Source organism: Chionomys nivalis, chromosome 16 (assembly GCF_950005125.1).
Source record: "Chionomys nivalis chromosome 16, mChiNiv1.1, whole genome shotgun sequence".
Lineage (NCBI taxonomy): Eukaryota > Metazoa > Chordata > Mammalia > Rodentia > Cricetidae > Chionomys > Chionomys nivalis.
In genome coordinates this window covers 56010153-56033792 of record NC_080101.1, presented here as the reverse complement: position 1 = coordinate 56033792, position 23640 = coordinate 56010153, and the positions used below count along the sequence as shown (strand labels likewise).

At 39.9% G+C, this 23640-nt stretch overlaps 1 protein-coding gene across 3 annotated transcripts in view; it reads right to left on the bottom strand.

The window, feature by feature from the left end:
• Nucleotides 1-20558, bottom strand: part of Zfhx4 (zinc finger homeobox 4) — a 187640-nt gene extending 167082 nt beyond the window's left edge. For 2 of the 3 annotated variants that reach the window (XM_057790496.1, XM_057790499.1), the window contains exon 1: nucleotides 20247-20558. The gene's annotated coding sequence lies outside the window, so the exon portion shown is untranslated. Of the gene's footprint in view, nucleotides 1-17907; nucleotides 17989-20246 lie in introns of those variants that run through there. The other variant, XM_057790498.1, reaches the window with a different exon arrangement.
• Between the last annotated feature and the right edge of the window lie 3082 nt (nucleotides 20559-23640).

Here is a 23640-nt window from a genome sequence, read left to right as displayed (position 1 = left end):
TATCTGAGATGGTTAAAATGACACTCTAATTGCTTATGGGGCAAACATCACCAAGCTTAGTGTGTAATTTTAATCATGGATGAGATGCAGGTTAATTATCTTCATGGCATGCATGTGGCTTTTAAAAAAAATCTCTGAAATGATTTGATCATAATAAGCATAAAAGCCTAATAGTTTTCTAATTATTCCGCAAACATTAATGTTTACCTGCCCGTGTACCGATTCTGCATAATGTATACAGACTGAAGGCAACCAAAATGCCTAAAATACAATACACTGATGAACTGATCTGAAAAACATGAAGAGGGCAAGCAGAGGCTAAATATTTGGAATGAAAGCAGTGATGCTATTAGATTAGTAGATTAAACAGGAAGTTCCAGGAACCCAGATAATTTTTGCCTCAATGATCAGACTCGGTTTATGTGTACATCTATGTGGAACTGGTTTTCTGTACTCCAAAGAATAAGAAAGCTACTAAACATTGGAGAGATTTATGAGTTTCTGAACTATAATAATTATTATGTTAATTATTATAATGATAATAAAATTATTGTTATCACTTGAATTTCATTTTATTTTCATCCTTACCACAGTTCTTAACTCATAAGAAGGACACATGCCAGGATTATTACACATGTTCTGAATACACCTCAAATGTACCTCGGAAGAGTCACACATGATGGGCAATTAATTATTTGGGCTAGATGCCACATGTGCTCTAAAACTGATCATCTCAGTCTTTCTCTACATAAAATAGATCCCATTTTCTCACTTTATAGGAAAAGAGGCAGAAGTAAAAGGTACAGAAACTATGTTAAAGGAATTCATATCAGAAATTTACTATGATGTATTTTGTTGTAGTACTACATAATTTTGTATCAAAGTACCTATCAATTCCATCTCAATAAGAGGCATATTCATCAGAAACCAGGTCACACATGTAAGTCTTCTATACAGTCAAATTTACATTTCTAAAATCAACAACAACCAAACTATCTACATTGACATAAAGAGCAACATATTACCAGATTTTAATATTTTTATGTAGCTATTGATTTTCACTGCAGCAATGTTTGTTAGTGTATTCTGATAGGACCCTTTCTTCTGTTTTGGTTAAAAGGTTACTTAGATTAGTATGTTGCATGGCACTAAATATGTTGATGAGTTATTCATTTTCATCAATGCCAAATGAAGCTTTTCATTTACCAACAGGACTTGTGCTAGCTTTATGAAAACCCCAGTATGAAGACCACAAAGGCAACCATTTAACTTAAACCATCGAACCATTCCCAAATGACTGCGCAACAGATCATTCATTATATAAGTTTCTTCACCATCAACACTACTTTCTATTTAATCATCACCAATTTCTAGTCTCTACTACCAAATAGCCTGTTTTAAAAATCACAAAAGTCCTCAGGAAATTCCTCAGAGAAACCTGCTCTAACTTTTATGCTAAATTCAGAACAATACATACCTGCTGGTCTGCTTAGAATGTACACGGCTTTTGGTACTCTTGGGAATTCACAAGATCATTGACTTTGATCCTGTCAAATACTGTTTTCAGGAGCAGGAGACAATATGCAGAAAAGAACTTTTTTTCTCTCTCCTTCTGCTTTGCTGTCATCTGCAGTCACTGCTGCCTAAACTCTGCTCTGATAAATGCCCAAATCCACCTAAGAGGAGTCCTTCTAATGAAATGGGGTGCTTCCTGCACAATAGGAGAATGCCTTTGCCTTCACCACTCGGAGTTCCCATTAGAACCCAAAATCAGAGGCCAGTTTTACCTCTGCTTTTTAATTGAGGCTGCCCCAGCCCTTCTCTACGGTCCAGTGAGACAGTGTTTGTGAAATGATTAAAAAGACCGTGATCTGATCAAGCGGCCAGAATAATGGGGAAAGAATGCTAGGTTAGCCACTCTGCTAAGAGCTGGGAAAGGAGGGCAGGGCACTCCTTCGCTATTGTTTTTATTTTCCTCTGCTCTCCGGCCGCCTCCTGACACCCTGGCTCTTTATTTACTCCAACTGAAATGGGTTAAAAGTTGTCTGCTTACAAGAGAATTTGGTAACAAGTTACAAATTTGGAGACAAAAAAAAAGAAGAGGAAAATAAATAAAAATGCTTGAATTATATCAAGTTTCCAAAAGGTCATCACTGTCTCTGCTGTGGCCTTTTCCCCATTCCAAATCCTCTATCAATATGTCATAGTGAGTTAGGCAAAGACAAAAGAGAGGCGCAGTGTGAAAACGGCACATATATCTAATCCTGACAAAGCAATGAATAGGCCTTCACAAGTATAATTATACTTGTTTATTTGTTGCCACGTACAGAGAACTGATGAAAAAAAAATCCATCAAAGTGGTATTATGCAGACACCAAGAGCTTCTTTTCTTTGCTTGCTAAAGCCACATTGAGGCTTAAATTCCTCATTGTTAAATTCAGAAGAAAGAAAAAAAAAAGATTTTTGGCCGGTCCTTTTTTTTTTTTTTTTTTTTTTTTTGCATCAGTTGCTGACAGATCTTTTGTGTGCTGGGCCTTATTAGTTCACACTGCTACTTCATTTTTATCCATACTGGAATCCATAATTACAAACTACTGAACTGGAGATGGAAAAGGGTGTGGCTCACTCACCACAGGAAGGAGGTAGTGACATGGTCTTTTCCTCATCAGCTCTTTTTGATAGATCAGAACACCCGTGACATACCTGGATGGAAGCTCCGATTACAGCAGGGGACATATTTGATTCCAAGACTTGAAGATACTGTTCTTTGAGGCAGCCTTCATTGCAATTTGCTTATTTTAGTTGGGTGTTTAGTATTTCAGAAAAAAGAAATGCCTAACTTTTTTTTCCCATTTCAATATTAAAAATATTAGCAAAAGGAGTGGCCAAAGATTGAAAATACTAAGTGAAACGGTTTCAGACCCAACGATTAAAGGCCATTATGTTCCAACAGACACTAAATCAAGTAACTTCGCGAAAGCACATTTTTCGAGGTGGGATGAGGTAGTCAAGTAAGCTTTCTTTCTCTTGCAGGACAGAAATATATCAAAGTAAAAGCAATCTCCATAGTTAATGTTTGTGAGCTTTACAATTTAAAACAGAAAAGCTGTAATTTTTCTTTGCTGGCAATCTGGAAACACTCTGGAGTTAATTACAGCTGATTCGGAGTGAACCACAGAAACAAAGACCAGTCTATGTCCAGACAATTATACTGCATTAACCAGCTTAGAGCTTCCTGCTGATGCTTCAGGGCTCTGCTGTTACACCCTTCTACCTTCCCAGCACGAGAGAGAATGCTTCTGCAAGAAGGAATTAATGAAGCGAACTGCAAAAGAATGTGTGACGACCTCTCCTGACACGGCAAAAACTTTCCGCCCATGTCATGACAAAGGGGAGAAGGTAATTAAGTTTGAATAGAAGGATGTAACCAAATATATTCAGCGCTTAGAACAAGCACATTTTTAAGAAGGGAAAGTTTACAAAGACAAGTATGCGTGTGTGACTCAACTAAGTCATTTTTCCTTGTGTCCCTCTCATTTTTCTCATTAAAATCTAAATGAGCAATTCAGTGCAGATTGGTTCCCCTCTCTATAAATAGGACCCTTGTGGCTGAAGCATCGTTTTCTCCCTCTTTGATTCTTTCCTTCCCTTCTTCTTTCCGAGTTTCCTTTCCCCTCCTTCCTTCTCAGGTCACTAAATCTACATGGAAGTTATGCGACGATTACATAGCATTAAACATGTGTGCCGTGGATCAAATGAGGAGAGGCATACTTTTCCACTAAGTCCAGTAGTTCTTAATTAGATTAGTTGTGAGAAACAGGAATTTTACTCAGTTTTCTTTACAACTTTAATCAAACTCCAGCTACTTTGCTTACAGAGGAATCAATAGTCCCTCTTTAAACCAAATTATGCTGTTATATGACTCATTTTATTTGTTTGCTTCAGGAAAATTTCATAATCAGTGGGCAAGATGGATCCAACACTTTAGCTACTCCTGGAAACAAACTTGGGTAATTTCAACCAATAGAGTTGATTTCTAATTTTCTTATTCATTTTAATTGAAAATGAATAGTTTGCATTGGTGTGAGGTAAGGACACAAACTGCAATTATGTCCTGTTCCTTTTTTTGTATATATATATATATATAGTTTTGCTAGTATTCCAGCTGACACTCAGCCTATTTGATGATTGCTTCATTAAAGGGTAAAAGGATTTAATCAGCTACAGTATTACTGGAAAGCTGATGTTTACCAATACTTAGAGATTAAACTGCCTTTTTCTTCATCTAAAAAAAAAAGAAAGGTACCAAATCATGCCAATGACCCAGTCACACATAAGTATTCACCACCTCCCCCTTTTCTCCTCATTGCAAAGTAGGGTTAGCCTTAATTGATCTTTTGGATAACTCTTCCCTAAATAATACATAAATCTAAAACTCAGTGAGGGATTGCATTGAAGCACACTGAAACGTATAGCCCGGAAGCAGTACAACACTGTGTCAGTGCCTCTCAACTTCAAAGCATCATAATAGGGAACTAATTAATCTTCCTTCTCAGGTCCCTCCCAGATGCTCCTATCATACTGGAAAGTTCAAGTGCATAACACATAAAAATGAAGCTATAACATGGAATCATTTTAGTTTCCTTAGAGGAAAACATAGGCTCTTCAGTAATGTCTTGGAAATGTATAAGGCAAAGCTACCATGTCTTTCTTGCACCTGTGTTGTCCATTTTAAAAATTAATTGGCTAAGTTCCCTCACTCGAAACAACCTGATTATCTAGATCATAGCAGTGCTAATAATCAGAAAAATATTTAAAAATTGATCCTAATTGACATAAGTAATGGAACTTTAACTGTAGAATGTCTGATGACGAAAGGTTGACTAGCATCATCGCATACATGATCACACACATAGTATAATGACAATAACCTCTAATGCACATCTGTGTTTTTCCTTCTATAAAGTCACATAAAAACATTTAAAGGGAAAGATAATTTTATGATTATTTGTGTTTCACTATTCCTATCAATATAACAATAAATGCACTGGTGTTAAGTATTCTAGAAAGTCATTCCTTGCAGGCGAAACCAACCATAATTACCTTCATAAAACTAATCACAGTTTAGGTATTCCAGCAAACATTCCTATTCCCTGAGCAATGACTTTAGTGTTTTTACATGATTTCACATAGTATTAACAAAGAAAGTTATATGAATAATTTTTTAAATCACTATCAAGTGGCTTTTGATATATAGTATTCTGAGAGTCTCCCAAATGCAACTGTTTTTATATTCCATGTAAATATTTTAAATTACTTTATATTAAAAAACCACATTAGGACTAACATAATAGGGAATATAAGCAGAATGCCAAGTGTTCTTCTAGATGAAATCTTGGCAAATTTATGCTTGATCACTAAGATTAGTCTGTTATTTTATTCTATGTTGAAGAGCCTTTTGTCTGTGAGCTCTCTTCCCTCCCTCCTTTCCAGCCTTTCTCCTTCTCTCCCTCTGTCTTTCCCCTAAAAGTTGATTTGACTGCTGCCCAGCAGTGGAGTGAGCAATTCGGTAATTAACTTTTGTGTTTTAAACCTATGAAGTTTAATTAGATTTCATTATAAACAAACAAATGTCAACCATAATTATAAGCTCCTTGGTTTACCCCCATATTATCCCTTTTAAAACAAACTTGATGTCAAACAAATTAAAATCAAGCAACCAGCAATTTTGAGTTGAATTTTACATGATCTGCTGGTAACCTGATTGCTTTAACTTCAATATCATTACAGGAAAAGTATTTCAAGAAAAATAATTACAAGAATTCCAACAGGAGACAAGCTTAATGGTATTGATTCAAAAGATGCATGTTCCCAGGACCATGCTGAAGAAGTAATGTTAGCTCAAATCTACAGTTTCTATTAAAATGAAATTGTCCAGCATGAAGAAGAAATCTAAGGTGAATGTCTGAAGTACTGGAGATATGAAGCCAACTAAAAAAAAATTATCTGGCCCCAATTAGCTTACACGTTAAGTAGGAAAACATTCGAGTGGAAGAACTAGGAGAAATGGGGTTTGCAGATTTGTTTACTGACTGGTTTATCTATTAGGACCAAGGGCAAGTGGAGCTGTCAGGACATAATGAAGGTAAATGATTAGTTAACACCAAGCCTGAACTCTTCTTCAACACAATAAGAGTTAATTAAAGTTTACCATCAAACATCAACCAAAGCAGGATGTTGATCAGGTTTCAGCATTAAGTGCAAACAGAAAATAGTTGGCAGCAATTAGTGCAGCTATCAAATGACGTGCAATGATAATTATACATTTAAAACAGCTAAAGAGCTAGGGGAGAATCTGATCAGTGTCTTTGATGACAGATATTCAGAGGGCAGGAAGCAGGTATCAGATTGTTTCACTTTAACGTTGTGAATCAGTAGAATTAAACAAGAAAAGATTGTATGGGTACATCAGCTGAAAGAGAACAGTTAGCTGGGCCCAAAGTGAAATAAGTCTGCTAGGACTGTGCTTTCAAAGATAAGAACTTGTGGGAAAAAAAAAAGAAAGAAAATCTGTTACTTTTCAAATAATGTTTCAGAATAAACTCTGTGTATAAAAAATTTAGCTTCTTGAATTTGTCTAAGTGCTGTTATGTCACAAGTATTCCATTGTCAGAATTGTTATTGAAATTAAGCATTAACTTTTACTCTAATGTGAAAAGCATTTCATACTTGAGTGCTATCTCTGTATATGCAAATACTATTTCCCTACATAGATTTTAGATAGAAGTTTGAAATTATTTTAATGAGGCTAAATTTAAAGGCCAGGTATACATGCTGGGCATATTGTATACATGAAAACTAAGTCTTTCCCTTGATGCTATCTCAAACCTGTAGCTTCAGTGTGGCTTAAACTGATAACCCCATACATGACATACGCCTTGGAAATTTCCTAGTTTCCCAGCTGATGTCTAAAGCACATGTCAAGAACTGTGTCAATCCTAGCTCCCACAGTCCACATTTCACCAACACATTGTGTTATGGTAAGGATTTGTATACACTGTTGTCTAAGCCCAATCTTTCCCTGGAGCCAAATCTAAGCCATGGTTGGCTTCCAGTACAAAAAAAATGTGTCCCTCCAAAAGCCCCTTGCCCCTCTGTGCTCATGCACTCATTGGTCCTGACATCTTCACTCATGCCATGACAAACGAGCTGATGGTTCGGATGTGATTGCCCACCTTTATCTAAAATATACCATGAACTCTCATCACCATCTCTAATACGGCACTTTGAGATGCCATAGTGAAATTTTGAGGGAAAAAAATTGTATGTGTGTTGTGTGTGTGTGTGTGTGTGTGTGTGTAGATATATGCTTCGTAGGTAATAAGAAACCAACTCCATCAAAGGAGAAAAGGGAGCTGAATGTGAACTGGATTTGTGGTAGGGAAACATTAGTGTGATCTACATGTTACTCTGGGGGGTGGTTAAGTCACCACTAAATGTCTGGTCAGTACACACCAGACAGTCAAGCTGTCATTTCAATATCTTTTCTGTCCTCAACATGAGCAGCTGGAGTAGAGCATTATTTGTTAAGTAATATAATTGAACCTCCTCAGATAAACATGACTAATCTGTGGGTAGGACAGTCCTCTTCTCCAATTCTACTCCATGCTGCGCCTAGTTTATTCGTACCCTCTTTGTAGTATTAAATATCTATTCATTTCAGTGGGATAAGGGACTGTCAAAACTAGGTTTGCAATAACATTGTCACATTTTTCAATTAGAAAGAGGCAACATTTTTCAGTTATTATTAAATGTAAAACTCTTCAGGACATTTGAAAGGCAAGTGTTTGCTTTACCATTAATACCTCCAACTACAGGCCTAGGAAGATGCCAGTTGAGGGGCAAGATTTGGGCACATATACTGTGGAATTTATACACTGGATTCTTTGCATAACCTCTTTTCTCCTATCCTCTGAAGATACACAGCCAATCATTGGCCATTCTCCCATAATAGACCATAAAAAAGGAGGTCAGTCTTTGAGGTAAAATGCTGTTCGCTCTTGGACCATGCAAGGAGCTCTTATTGGCATCGGTCCCCTTCTTAGAGCAAGAACAAAGCCAAGTGCTTTTGTGGGCTTTCTAAGTAAATCAGAGGTGAGCCACATTAAGTGCTGTCCATGATTTTCTTGTTGACAGTGAATACTTAACCAGTGCTCTATGACCAGGGACTTCTGGCACACCAGAATGATTCTTAACCAATTGGCAGCCTGCTTCTTTCAGAGAAGGAAACATCCCTGTCCACTTTTCTTACAACTTTCCACCTTTTAGACTATTGTGACCCTATCTCTACTCTCTCAGCTATAAACCCAGCCCAGCCAGTTATGAGTTAGCACAGGACTCAGACACCTGCAAACCAATGATTTTGGTTTACAGATTAAACCATTCAAACACCAAACCAACTAATAAGCAGACCAACCAAACAAACAACCAAACAACCAACACTTTTAAAACTAAGAAACACACACACACACACACACACACATGAGTGGGGACAGAAATGTAAATGATTCTCATGCAGAACACAGAAATTTACGAAATGGAAAAGCTAAACCACTTAAAATGAAAAATGCATTGCAGGGGTCACATTCTTCACACAACACACACACACACGCACACACACACACACACACACACACACACACTAGATCTCCTCATCTACTGTGAATTATGTGATTTTTCCAAGAAATTTCTATGAGCTTCCGTTTCCTTATCAGCTGAAAAGGGAATTCCGCCCTTTCCCTTCTGACTACAACAATCTAGATCTCTAATATAAATACGTATGTACATTGCCCTAAACATTTTCCCTGAGGAAATTTTTCAGAAAAGGAACAACCAATTTAAATTTTTTTTCCATTTCTTTACAGTACCTAGTTGAGAGGGGGAGCAAAATCTGCTGGCATAATAAACTGAAATTGTCAGTGTGAGCTTTTGATAATCAGTAAGTCACTCAGCAGCATGAGCTCCAAGAAGTTGCCAACAGTAAGTCCACCACTGTAGATGCAGCAGCTAAACGAGTGTGAGCACTGCCCTGTAGAGGCTGCAATTTATCTGAAGAACTCTTCAGCACATACAATCCCTGGCCTCTTTTATTTTCATAAAAAATATAAACAATAGTTGCATGGGTAAACATGTATCACAGTGGAAGATTATTAGGAATTAAATTATTTTGAAAGCTGTAACAAAAAATATGTTTCAGTTTATAGATGGTCCCAAACATTGCATTTATATATTTATTAACTTTTAGACAATCTATCATCTTTGAAACTGGACAATCTTCATCAAATAATGCATTATTGTAAAAAGACAAAGCTCTTTTATTAACCCTAAGAATTAAGCCAAGTGGATGCTAATAACTTGACTAAAAAAAATTCCTCAAGATGATTTAATGATTCTGTAGACATTTACATATATGTATACATGAAACTAGATTTTTTTTTCCTCCAGGCTGATAGAAATTTTGGTTAATAGGTCACCCTGGAACAGCATGACTGATATTCATTTCATGACATATCAAAATCTCCTACTAACAAATACATAGAAAAGTGTTTCAATGGCTTGTAAGCCAGTTTTGGAAAGCCCCCTCTCTAATTCACAGGCTCAATAGATTGAGTTCACTGCAACACTGAAGTGAGCTTTGTGGTCTTTTCTATTATTGTATTTAATGGACAGCCAGGACTCTTGAGTCCATGTAGATTGACCAAGGTTTGAATTATTTAAAAACTGTTTCTGTCCTAATTTGCTTTGCAGAAAAATGAAGAACCAGAAATGCATTAAATATCTAGAAGTCCTCATAACTAAACCAAGTTGCGATGATGGAGTGGGAGATAATGGTGTGTAGAAAGAGCCACCTGCCAAGCTAGATGTCATCCAGAGAGCTGCCAAGGAGAAAAAGATGTGAGAAGGCTGTTATAACCTTCCCTACCTCTTAGATGTACTCATTGCCTAAGTCTTATCTCTTCTTATTACGGAGAGGAACCACTCTACTCAGATCCTTGTAGATTTATATTATCAAACACTCACCATCCAAATGTTGCATTAATATCAGCTATTAAACAAGAGCCATGCATCGCCATAGTGACCACATATCATGTCACCTCATGCTGATTTACTTTGCAGTCCATGACACTTACGTCCAGCCAACCTGGAGACACAAACTAGGCCACTGAGGCTTACAAAGATTAAACACTTGGACAAGGTTATTCATCTAAATTCATCATGACAGTTTTTAACAGACATGATGTCTATGGGTCATTAGGTTGCTAAAAACTTAAGTAGACTCTCATCTAAAATTTAAGTGAGAATAAAACAAATTTACTGAAAAAGAAAATGAGTGAATCCAAAGTAAACAGAATGAAAGGGTGGGCTGGCTTGAATTATGTGCATTCTTTCTGTACATTCTGCTGCCCCAAAAACTTCACAACCTTGTCCTCATTTGCTTTCCACACAGAGAACGGAAAGTTTCTCCTTGTTCACACCATGTCCATGATTATTAAAAATGCATTTTAAGTTACTGAGGTCATCAGTATTTTTATGTAACATAGACTCTTCTTGGCCATTCAGAGCATCTAGACTAACCTGTTACTTAACACAAAAGTATGTCACAGTGCTGGGAGGCTGTCTGGCTGCTGCTGAGCCCCCTTCAGAAGCAAAAAGTGGACTCTAGAAGAGAAAACAATGTCCTGCTAGACTGCCCTCACACGTTTTTCTTTGCTTCTCTTCACCATCTTCACAACCTTCATTTTCAATCATTCAACAATCCCTTTCCCAAACATACAAGACACTGAGGCAAGCACCAATCCCTGAATGGTGGAATAGAGTTCCTGTCTTCCCACTCTCCTGGCATGCTGGCTAAATTAATAACTTCTCACGAACTCACTTCCAATTTTCCAAAGGAGCCAACTGAACTGAACTGAATGGATAGAAGGCTGTTCTCTGAGTATTGAGTCTTTAGAGTTTTTGGTGGTCTCAACAACTTCCTTGCTTTTCATGCTACAGAGCTTATTTTGACCACTTCTTAGAAAAGAAGGATATTTAGCTTTTGGGAGAAAATTTTCATAGTTTGTTACTGAGCATATCTACGGAGCAAAGAGAAGCATTCAATTAGAAAAAGAACAGGGGTGTGTGTGTGTGTGTTTGCATGCGAATGGAATAGAAATGTTATCAGAAATGAAACACAATTTTATCTGCTAAACAAAACAACTCATTTATAGATTCAGGAAGTCATAAGTAAGTACAAATTACATCATTCCTAAGTTTATTACTTTTTTTAAGTGCTACAAACTGAAATTCAGAGAAGACGGGTTTCATGAAGACATCCTGGGAGGAAAGATTAATCAATCATTATAGAATTTTCTCAGGTCATTTTTCTACATAAGCAAATTTTCTGATTCTCCAAAATCTTCTTCTTCAAAATTTTATTTTGTTTTCTTTTTATGACTACAGCAAGTTACACACAATATAGTGTAAGTTTCTGTATTTTAATGTTGTTACAGCAATGAGTGCCCTTTCTCTTTAGAGTGAAGAAAAAGGCCTTTATGGACAGTTATAAAATGCATATTTTAACACAAATTTTTGTTAAAATTATTTAGATCTAAGTACATATTCATGAATGTTCTCTGGTTTAATAACAAGGACAAAACACAATCAACAAAGCTTGTATTTAGTGACACGTGCTAGACTATGTGTTACACAGTTATCGCTGAGCATTCCTGTATCCCCAGGACAGACGAGCATCAGACAGGAGCATTAGATACGTCTATGCTAGCATCCTAGCGAACCAAAACACCTAACGAAGTTTGCTTGGCGCATTAGGGCACTCTGACATAAGCGCCAAGTCAATTTACTCCATTTGTTACTATTTGTTTATTTATTGTTTTTAAATCTAGAATGTTAAAGTGGACAATTATATTAGGGATGTCTCTTGCCAAACATGACTTGAGCGCCAAAGCTATTTTTACATGCCATGCATACATTCAAAAATTCCTCTGTGGCAAGTATCTCATTTCACTCACAGCCTTTTGAGTAGGGGAGTGGAGAAGAGACATTTCTGACCTAAGGATTGTATGTCAAATTTGAAACCATATCAAACTTCCAAGGCAACTTGTGAACCTCTGAAAATGAGGGAATTAACACAATATCAACTCCAGCAGATCGCAAGGAGCCCAATCCTCATGCAAGGAAACAATGCCACTGAGCTCTCATTAAAAGCCCGTTTTTTTCTAAGTCATCAAAGACCAGGAGTAGACTAAGATTTTGGTTATGTTGTCAGGGATAAGGAAAACAAGTGCCAAAAGAAATTGTGCACTTTCAGTTCTCACGTGTGTCCATCTGTTCACATATCAACATATATTCTGCTCTGTCTGATTCTTTCAATCTTGATATCAGAACAGCCTGGGCTTTTGCCCTGTTCCTAAGAATGCAGACATCACATAAGCTACTATTAACCCACGTGTGATCCGCATCCATGGTGGCTGGAACGCTGCCAGTTACAACACATGGTGCCTGCTTAACAATGTCTTAAAATATAAATGAATTTATTTTTTAAATTAACACATTTTTCTTATGGAAATACCTTAATAAACCCTTATTCATGTAAAAAATAGCCTCCATGTGGATTTTTTTGTTCTTTTAAGACCTTTTTTCAAGCATATCATAAAGTTAACCATAAAAGTTTCTGAAACAATCCAGAATTTCTTGACAAATTTTAAAAAGGACTCTAGTAAAGAAGTTTGGTGACTTTATAACAAAGATCAAACACTTTCCGTTTACAATATGCTGTACTCAAGAGGCAACCTGGATACTTTCATTTACAAGAAAACACTTTTGATTTCTCAAGTTTCCACATAACCTTCATACCAAAACCCAAGCAACTGAACCCCTAAAGTGATGACACAAACGGAAGTTCTGCTGCCTGGCCACAGACTAGCTAGGAGAATATCTGGTGGAGTCTTCCAGCTCTGCTCTGAGGCACCCTTCCCCAGAAACCCCATGGATCATTTGGGGTGACTCCAAATTGGAAAGAGCTTTCATAATGTATACATTTATACAAAATGTATGCAAATAATGATCTATTCTGCTCTTGTTTTACATGCATGCAAAAAAACCCATTCTCACCTTTGAAGGTGTCTCAACACGTGGTATTCTCATTACCCTCATTATGAAGAAACTTTATCAAGAAACCTGTTTATATTGTCAACTAATAAGCAATTATACCTCTAACTAGTACAAGAAAAAACCCAACTGCAAATGTCTCCAAGTGAACGTACAGCTCCTAGACATCTTTCAAAACACCAATTTAAAATAAACACAGAGTACACCTATGAACTAACCAAAAGATTGCATTCAGAACTTTATGAATTAAAACCTAATAAGACAACTTTGCAGTCTCATTTTCTATCCCTTCTTAATTTACAAAAGCTGTTAGGCCACTTAACATTTAACATTACCAAAAGGCAGAATACACCGCTCTGCCCCCAATGAAGTGTTCTGTTCCTTATCAATGGGAGCTAGTACACTATAAGGTCAGTAATTAGATGACCTTAACATTCATGCCATACCACTGGCTTCTCCTAAAATCACTATTCTTGCCCGCAAAGTGCTGTGAATTCTTGATACTCAGTAGTCAATATTTGGCTACGCTGATTTGTTTCTTAAAGCTGTCTCCATAGAGACCTCTGCTGATATAGAAGCTTGAACTCTCTTCATCCATATCTTCTCAATCATGATGAAAACTCAAGGCATCTAAGAAAGTTGCTAAAATCTGAGGCACTGCTTGTTTGCCCGTGTCTTGGACAAACATAACTTTGGAGAGAGCAGAACATAGACATAAAGAGAAGCCTGCATTTTCATCTTCCTTTCATCTTAGTCATTCAGTCAACCATTTGGATCCCTATTCAACAGAGCTTTTCATTATGCAAAAAAATGCTAATCCTTTTCCGATGCTTTCACACTTGTATAAACCCCCATGCCTTCAACTGAAAAGCAATTATATCAGTTTACCTTTTTGTCAAAAACAGGATTAATATTCTAATAACAGAATCTCCTTTCTTTCACCATCTTTTTGCTTTAGGAAACTAGTGGTTATTAGTAGAGACATTCTTTGAACAAGAACACATTATTTTAAATATCATTCTGCCAACCAATGGGTGAAAAAGGCAGAAGGCAGAGGCAGAAGACAAAGTCCTTCAGTTACTGCAGAAACTCTGTTTTGTTAGAGACCGACCTTGCCTTGCAGATGCCCAAAGAGAATGAGACTCACTCTGGTCTATTAATCAGAAACAAATTATGAAAGAATGTAGCTGGACTGGTTGACACTATCCAGTCTTGGGAGACTCAGTAACAGCCGAGTAACAATGTCCTCTTCATGGGTAATGAACAGCCATGACAAATGGGGCAGAGAAACTATTTATTTGCATATGCAAATTCCCACACAAGGGAAACATGTACAAACAAGTGTCATTGTAAGGTGGATTAGGCAAACAACGATTTCTTTTTAGGACATTCTGCAGCCCAGAACATTAGTCAGCACAATTAAACCAGTCTCCATGGAGACTAATGAAATTTCACCATGGTATGAGTTAAATTAGATAGCTAGTTATGTGTTTCCACAATCCAACTTGAAATCCATTATTGTTTCTGAACAATATAGCAATTGTGCCTAGCTGATCTTTGCCAGCTCAACAAGCTTCTAAGTTGACAATTTGCATATGTTAATATAATTAAGCACTAATTACATGAAACTTGTACATATTCACATGCACTTTCCCTGGGCGCTTCTCAGTTTGAACCTTGGCCAAGTCTTTAACCCTTCGAATGATTTTTGGTGGGGGGGGGGGGATGAGAGCCCCAAAAGACAAAAACAGAAAAACCACACTGTCTATGGGGACAGCCCCTAGGCAGACACATTCATTTATAAATACAAAGCCTGACCCAGCTTCTCAGATTTCTAGCCACAGTGGCAGAAAACATTCTGTGAGTTTACTAGAAATCCAGGCTAAGAAAATGAAGACAGGGGTAGCAGTTAGAGTACTAGTAAAAAGGCTCTTAACAAGGGTCAGAGATAGGAGAGCAATCACACTTATTTCCAGAAAGTGTTTTGGAAGATTCTGTTCTATTGCCACTGTCAAACCTTGGGAGATAAAAAAAAAAAAAAATGGTTTGACAACAGCAAAAAATAGCAAGTAGAAAAGGGAAGAGGAGACAGCAGCAACTAATGAGCTTCACATAAATATATGCAGAGGCAATTAAGCAATGTTAATTACTATAACGGCAGTTAATTGAATATAATTAGATATTTTAAGCCACTGAATAAAACATAGTTAAGATTAATTTTATTGAGATTAATTGTAAATAAGGATAGATTAACTCTGTGTTTTGACAGGCATAAGAAGTAGTTCTGCAAATTGGGTAAGAGCATGGCCATCAGTCCAAAGACCACAGATTATCCTAGTGTCACACCTCAGAATCATCTCCTCAAGAAACATGACTTTTCAAACCCAAACACACAGGAATCTTTAAGAAAAACAAACAGCTTGCAGAGATTAAAGAGCCTTTTGTCCTTTTTCATGTGCATTCCTTTTAACAGACTAAATTAAGCGAGTCTGGTGTACGTTTTTAGGAAGGAACATTTCACACTGAATGGAAAAAATGTTCTATCACATATGAAATTCTTGCAGCTGTGCGGAACTTGGTCCAGATGGTTTAAGACTATAAAACAAGACCAAATGATAGGCAGTAGGCCTTCCGAAGATTATGTGATAAAATCACAGTCTTTTATTTCCATCCTCCCCCCCCCATTTCTACTTTGTGTTTTCCAACCAATTCATTTATTTTCTGATATAATTGTGTTTCTCCAAGAAAGTCTCAAGAAGTATTGTTCCTACTAAGTGCTAGGAACTAAACATACAGAAGAATGGAAGGAGGCCTCATCTAACAGACACCAGCTAAGTCAGTCAGCTAGAAAACTCAATGATAGCCATGACAACAATATATGTAAATGGCAGCACTTGATTATCACTGTCAAAAACGATGATTTCTAGAAGTACTTCTTAGGAAAACGTTGCTACATGGAAAATCTCTTCCTTCCCATACTTTCACACCAACCTAATCCATGCATAGTGTTTGAGAAAATTAACACAGTCCTCAAGAATGCTGAACAAATCACTACTAAGAAAGGGACATCAATTGATTTTGAAATAAATCAATAGGTGATTAACATAATATTTTTAAAGCAGCAGAATGTATATACCAAGCACAAACACATATATTATATACCCAACGCATCATAGCTTTAATCGAAGGAGAGCTTTACACTACTGACCCTGGCCCTATACTGCCTCACAACTTCTGTAGGGCACCTTTAGTCTTTATAACGAAAAACGTAGAATGGTCTGGGAAACAAGACTACGACAAGCCATTCTGCAGTGAAAGATTTTAAATCATCCAGCCTCTTCTAATAGACTTGAGACTTATTGAGGTAGAAACCATAAAAAATGAAGAAGGGAAATTTAATCCCTGAAATATTGATTTGCACATTAATATCATATAGGCAGAGGGCAATTTGGCTTCGTGGAAATGACACATTGTCGACCCTTGGTGAAGTCAGAGCCAATCTAACTGCTGAACATGTCTGAACCTCAAGAGTTATTAAGGGCTTCCCTTCTTGCCTTTATGACTTTTCTTCAGCCTACCAATGCAATCTTAAATGTATTATCTTTAAGAAATAATTGTAAAACCTCAGGGGTTTTCCAGTTAATGGAAGGGAGGCCAAACCACATCAGATTCTGAAATGCAACATTAAACCCTTGCAATCAACAAAACCACCTCAATTCTCATCCATCCAGTGCAGGATCTAATATTGTTATTAGAGATAATCAGATTTCATTGTGTAAATTTAGGCTCATGGTCAGAATGGAAGCAGTAAATTCTGCAATATTAAACAACAATTTTCTTAGCCTCCTTTCTGTTTTCACTTGCTGTTGCAGCACCTTTAAAATAATCCAACTAGCTCACAATTAATGAACAGAGTTGGGCTACTCTGCCAAAAACTGCCAAAGATTACAATAGAACCCAACAAGGTTGCCTGTTTTTAACTTTAAGGGGCAACTTTCACTTCCCAGACCCAGAGCCTCTGTTTCTGCCTCACCCCACAGTGGGTGCTGTGGCTGTGACTTACACAGCTGGTTTACCTGACCTTTCTTTGTTCCTTGGGTACATTTCACTTTTCAGATTTATGGTACTACCCTCATATTTCATTGACCCTATCTCTATCGCTATAAAAAAAGGAAAACAGACGAATAAGAGTTTACTTTTTAAATAAAGGAGCAGCCAGCTATTGAATAAACACACAGCGATGCTCTCTGCAGTTTACACCATAAATATTAAAACCATTAAAAATACAACTGTATGAACCTTATGATCCCTCCACTGAAGCCAGGTGCCAGAGGTTAAAACAGCTGGCGAGCTGTCTTTTATTTGTGTGTGTCTTCCTGCTGCTTGGAACTCCAGCCCTTGAATAATATCAAACATTGCCTTAAGGATTTACTTTTCATTTTCTTTAAGATGAGGAAAGAAAATCTTCAATTTCTTTAATATGCTTCTCAGTGGAGAAGAAAAACTCTAAAAGCACAGTCACAGAAAAAGTGAAATAATTCTAAAGATTCCCTTTCTGCTCTATTTAAACCCATCCTTTCCAACAAATACTGTACACACCATTCTTCTTATTCTTCAGTTAGAAAAGAGAAAAGAGCAAAAAAGAGAGAAAGAAAGAAAGTCGGAGCTTGCTCTGTCAGTTTTGTCAGTAAATATGAAGTAAAGCAAGTGTGGATGGCAGCGGAGAGTGCTACATACCCGGGCTGTGTTTTTGCATTGCTCTCAATGGAAGCGATCGATGCCCGTGTCACTGTCGCGTCCCAATCGCAGCCAAGTCTCAGCTTTAATCTAAGCACCAACCGAAAAGGCAGCGGCAGCCGCAGCCTCTCCCTGATTCTTCCATCCATCCACCCAACTAAAAATATAATACTACATATGAGCTTTAACCACTCCACGTTTATAGGGATCAAGCCACTGAAAATCCAGGAGAACACAATAAAAAAAAAAAAAAAAGAAAAAGAAAGAAAGGAAAAAAAAACACTCCTGTCTCTTGTCTCTCCTCTCCCTCTCTCTCTCTCTTCCTCTCTCCTCTCTCTCCCCCCGTGTCTCTCTGTCTCTCCTTTTGCCATCTACATGATCCTTGATTAAACATGGAACAGAGTTAATAAAAGGGGGGGGGGTCAAGGGGAGGAAATGCGACTGTCAGAAATCGGGATCGCCAGATTTCCTGGTGAACCTGCCTCTGTCTGAGTCAGTGTCAATCCACCATCTTCAGCCACTCAACTTGTCTTTGGGTTTTTGTTTGGTTGGGGGGGGGGTGTTGTTCTGTGTGTGCTTTTGGGGGAGGGGGAGAGTGAAGGCAAGGTGGGGGCTGGAGGTGGGGGGAGTGGAGCGAATGTGTGTCTGTGAGTGTTGACTCCGTGTGTGTGTGTGTGTGTGTGTGTGTGTGTGTGTAGGGGTCGGAGTGTGTGTGTGTGTGTTGGGGGGGGTGTCCGTGTTTGTGATCTGAACCTTTGGTACCTACAAGGAGGGTGTCTCACCGAACGGTAGCTAAAACCTCACCAGGACCGCACGGAACTGTGGAGACACAGCCGAAGGCACCGCCAGAGCCTCATATCTGGGCCGGACCCCAGACCCAGCGTTGCAAGGAGCCCCCCGCCCGGATCACAGGTAACAAAAGAAATACAAACCAGTGCACCGTCTTCTGGGGAAGGGGACTGGATAGGGAACCTTCTGCAACTTGGCCATCGCTGAGGAACTTTTATACAATTCCATGAGAATTTTTATTATTATTTTTTCTTATAGAAAAGGGTAGAAAGAATGGAAAGGGAGGGAGGAAGAAGTGGGGGAGAAAAAAAAAAGACAAGACCCGCCGAATTCCAGCCCCTGCTCGCTTGCCTAGCTGCTCGGGCCATAAGGCGCGCGTGGTGCCGGCCCAAGCTAGGGAGGTGAAGTTCATTTGCAGACATGGAACCCTGGAGTGGGGTGGGGGGTTGGGGGCAAAGAATGAATCAGTTCCCACAGTCGGCCACAGCCCTCTTACACTTACACACACACACACACACACACACACACACACAAACACAGAGGCACACACACCATACACCCTTGCCCTTAACCAAAAAAAGCAAAGGCTCTTGATACACAGCCGCGGGTGTCCTCTTAGGGCGGCGATCAAGCCCCGGGCAAACTGCCTCCACCCCTAGGTCCGCAGCCGGAGGCCGGGAGATCCCGCCTCCTAACGGACCTGCCAGGGTCCGCGGCGCCGGCGCAGCCTAGTGCAGCCCCGGCCTGTCTCTGCCCGCCGCGGCTCGGCGGACCGGTGTCTACCTGCAGCCCAGCACGGCGTTCGCCCATCCTCCTGAGCCCGCGCCCCGCGCGCACCGGCCCCGGCCTGCTGCTGCCCCGCGCAGTGAGCTCCCTTCGGGGAACTTGCAAAGGGGTGGGGAAGGTAAAGGAAAAAGAAAAGAAACCCGAAAAAGGTGCAGGGGAGGGTCGAGGGAGAGGAGAGGAGGGGGGCTCCAAGCCCCACCGACCAACGTCCAAACTTTCGGAGGATCTGTGCCGAAGAAGCGTCATCTCAACGGGGTGCAGGGGCGAGAGGCGAGCGGGGACCCCAGGCAGTGTCGGCGCCGCTGCGGAGCTGACAGCTTCGCCCCGCCACCAGAGTGTCTCCGGCTCCCGGTGAAGGCAGAACCCGAAAAGACAGGGAAAAGGACAAAACTACTGGCCGAAAGTGGATGATTTGCCACTTAATCCAAAAGTTAAATCCCGAAAAGCACGTCCTCCCCCAAGTAGAAAATCACCCCCCCCCTTCCGTGCCTTCTCACTCCCTCAGCAGAGCAAACCTTTGAGCCAAAAAACCGGGGGAAATAGATGGAAAAGGGGGGCAGAGCGGAAGAGATAGTCGGGATGAGGGAATGTGTGCTGGGGCGAGCGGGAGCAAGCCAGCTAAGAGCAGAGAGGGAGAGAGGCGGAGAGGGAGAGAGAGGGAGCGAAATATCAAAGATTGTGCAAGATCAGGCTGGAAAGATAATCGATACTCGACCTAAATTTAACACAAACTACTCAATAAAAGTTAAAGAAAAAAAACTTACTTTCCATTTCCCCTGCAGTTCCTACTCGATCTTCGCCTCTTTTTTGTTTTGCTTTTATTTTACGTACAGCTGATCACATCCAAGTAAAACGAGAGGGTTCATTAAAAAAAATAAAAAAATAAAAAAAATAATCCTCGAACTTTATTGGGTGAAAATAAAAACGCTGGAGCAGAAAGTGGGGGGCACGGAGCGGTCCTCGGGGGTCCGGGAGGAGTTAAAGCATGTGCCGACCGCGGTCTCGCTGTTTGGTTGTGAAGGGGTTGGGAAAAGGAGGAAAGGAAATGAAAATCCGATATGTCTTTATTCTGCTAATTATTATCGTTTTAGCCCTGTTTAAAAAAATGGCTGATTAAGTTGAGTGCGCATGTCTTTGTGTGTCTATTCCCGATATGCACTCTGGGAATGAGAGAGGAGAGCGAGGGAGAGGGAGAGGGAGGGGGGGAGAGAGAGGTGTAATTAGTGAGGTGATCAACATTCCCCAGACTGCAAATGACGCGCAGCCGGGACTCAGAGCAGCCCGGGAGCCTCACGACTTCCAAGGCTCCCAGCGCTGCGGCTGGAGCCCTGGACTAGGCGACCGCGAAGACAGGGGATGGGGACCTCCGGGGCTCGCACCCCATGCGCCCCCGCGCACAACTCTCAAACTTCATTAGACACACACGTTCACACACTCACACACAGAGAAAGCCGAGGAAAGAATATAAAGCACAAATAGTTTCTAAGAAATGCCCTTTAACCATTCGAGATTTTATTTTTTAATGAAGCAAAGTAATTACTATCGGACCAGAGATTTGTTTACTGGGGAGTTTTAAGGAGAAATATGAGCTAGGGTAATTAAGAGCTTTTTTCTAACATAGTTTATTCTACTATGCACTCGGACGCACTTTAAGGGCTAAGTGCTGGGGCCTGAACAAATATGCAGATATATGTAAATGAAGAGTGCCTGCCTGTGTGCAAACACCAACCAGCCCAGCCTCTTTCAAAGGAGAATCCGCACTCGGATCCGCAGGCGTTTTGTTTAAACTGTATGCACTCGCATTCGCGATAGAGAAAACCCAGGGCAAGGAAGATGGAAGTGGATAGTTTAGTTAAAGTAAACTTCCAAATGAGAGTAAGTCCGGGGTGTAAGACTGATACTGGGGTACAGTGCTAGCTTTTATGTAATATTCTTGAATATTTTATCAGATCGCATAAGTTCAATGTAATAGCTTTAAGAAGACTTAGGGAAGAAAACCTTTCATCTTTCTAGTCTGTTGAGTTATCTTTCTTGAAGCACATTATGATGAATTTTAAAACCCTGCTACAGATCTCATTAGAGTGAAATATACTTGGTATTTTCTTGTGCAAAATTTAAGGTGGCTGATTCTCATTTGAAAATCTAATTATCTCTTTCCAATATTACAGATGTGAATATGAGTGACACTTTCATTAAAAGATAATTAACTAACACTCGGAATAGACATACTTTTAAATACCCCCTACTGAATGTGGGGGTACATATATTCATATATATATAGCTACTCTGCATCTTGATACACTGCTACACCAGAGGTCACAAGTAGACACCATTTATGCAATGTTTTAAAAACCAGGAACCACAGAGTGAAGGTAAGAGTAACAAATCAAATGAGTTACAAGCAGGAAATGCCAGCACTGTCCAGCTTCCTGGACAGGTGAGGCAACCCCCTCTGAGTTGATAAGCCTTTGAAGTTTTGGATTGCCAGGATCTGCTTCAAAACCTTGTTTTAGGCCTCAGAACCAAAGGCACCAAACACCAATAGAAAGGTTTCTTGCACAGCGTTGGGATTACAGAGAGAGGAAACATTGTACCTATCCATGGATACTCCTTCCATCCTAGGACAGATGCAAATGGGATGAAAACACCGGGGAAGATGAAATTATAGCTCCCCAAAGAACAGACCTAGGCCCATCTCTGGAAAGCTGCTTGCCTTCAGCAACTTGCTAACATTGCAATGAAAATGCTGAGGCTTGGGACAGAGAATAAACCCTAGATATGGTCTTGCGGAAGAGAAAAAGCCAAGGCCACTTTAGAAATCTGGAGTAGGTACATGCAGTAGTGTTTTAGAAACCAAGGTGACTAAATGTTATCACAAGGTACGGGGAATTCCCTGTCTTCAAAGACTCCCATTTCGAACTTCTTTGGAAGGAAATCTATTCACAGTGAAAAGGTTTCTATGATTTTAAGGTGATTTTGTTTACAGCCCCACGTTCGCATGCACAACTGCACCAGGCATTTTCTAGCAGTCTCTCATTGCGTCTTAGTGGGGCTTAGGAAATACGGGGCACACAGGAGGGAAACTGAAATTTTCTTTAACATGTAAGTCAAGAGGATGCTTTATGCAGACTTGCCGTTTACAGAAAAAGACCCCAGACAGCAAGCATCTGGCTTAGAAACATAATAATAAGAAAACTGTTTGAGGTGTCTGCATGGGCGAAGAGGTGGGGACTTTTCAAGAGACTAAGGGGAAATGAAGGCAGAGGAAAGTTTCAGGTTCAAATGAGCAAGGATCAAGTCCATTGCTGGAGAGGGCTCAGTGTACAAGCTGGCTGATGGAAAAACCATTTCCTGCCATTGCAGACTGAGAAATGCGGATGATGAAGGAAACACCTGAGAACAATAATTCTGTTTCAGGTTCAGGTGCAGAAAGGGTCCACTCCTGCCATGGTGGACAAGGAAGGTGATCATTGCTTTTGCATGTTCTTTATTTCTTTTGCTCTTTTTACCCTCCTTGAAAGGTTATCAATAATATCAGTGCCATTAATGTCAAAACAACAAATGTCAAACAAGGGAAATGATTTAAAATTTTGGGTGGCTAGTTGTCCCAACGTCCCTACTCCCATCTCTTTCTTGTAAAACAGCTCTTACTGTGTGTGTGTGTGTGTGTGTGTGTGTGGTGTTGGATGGAGAGGGCGGTTATTGAATTCAACGTAAGAAAACAAAAGCAGAGCAGACTGAGAGCCTTTGCCCACTTTTGCAATCCCTTCTGTTCAGGGAGTGTTGCCCTCCAAAAGCTTGTGTGCTTGTGCGTGTTTTGTTTTTAATCATCTCTGTCTCTCTGTTCTTCTTTCACCTCTTTCCTAAGAAGAGAGGCTGGGGGTGAGGTCGGGGGTTAATGGGCTCAAGGGAAGGGGCAGAGAGCACTAGCACAGAGTCAAGAGTCTCCTCCAGGGCTTGGCCTCAGAGCGCCCTGCCGGCGCTAGAAGAGCTGCTGGCAAGAACCGCGGCTGTTCTGCGTGGGGTGGGCCGCCGGCAGGGGCGCGGCGACCAGGGTGAACCCAAGCTCAGCCTGCGGGCTGCTTCGGGGCGCGGGCGGAACCCAGCCTCTCTGTCAGGCCAAGGAGTCGCGGCCCCCCACAATCTCATTCTCAGTCA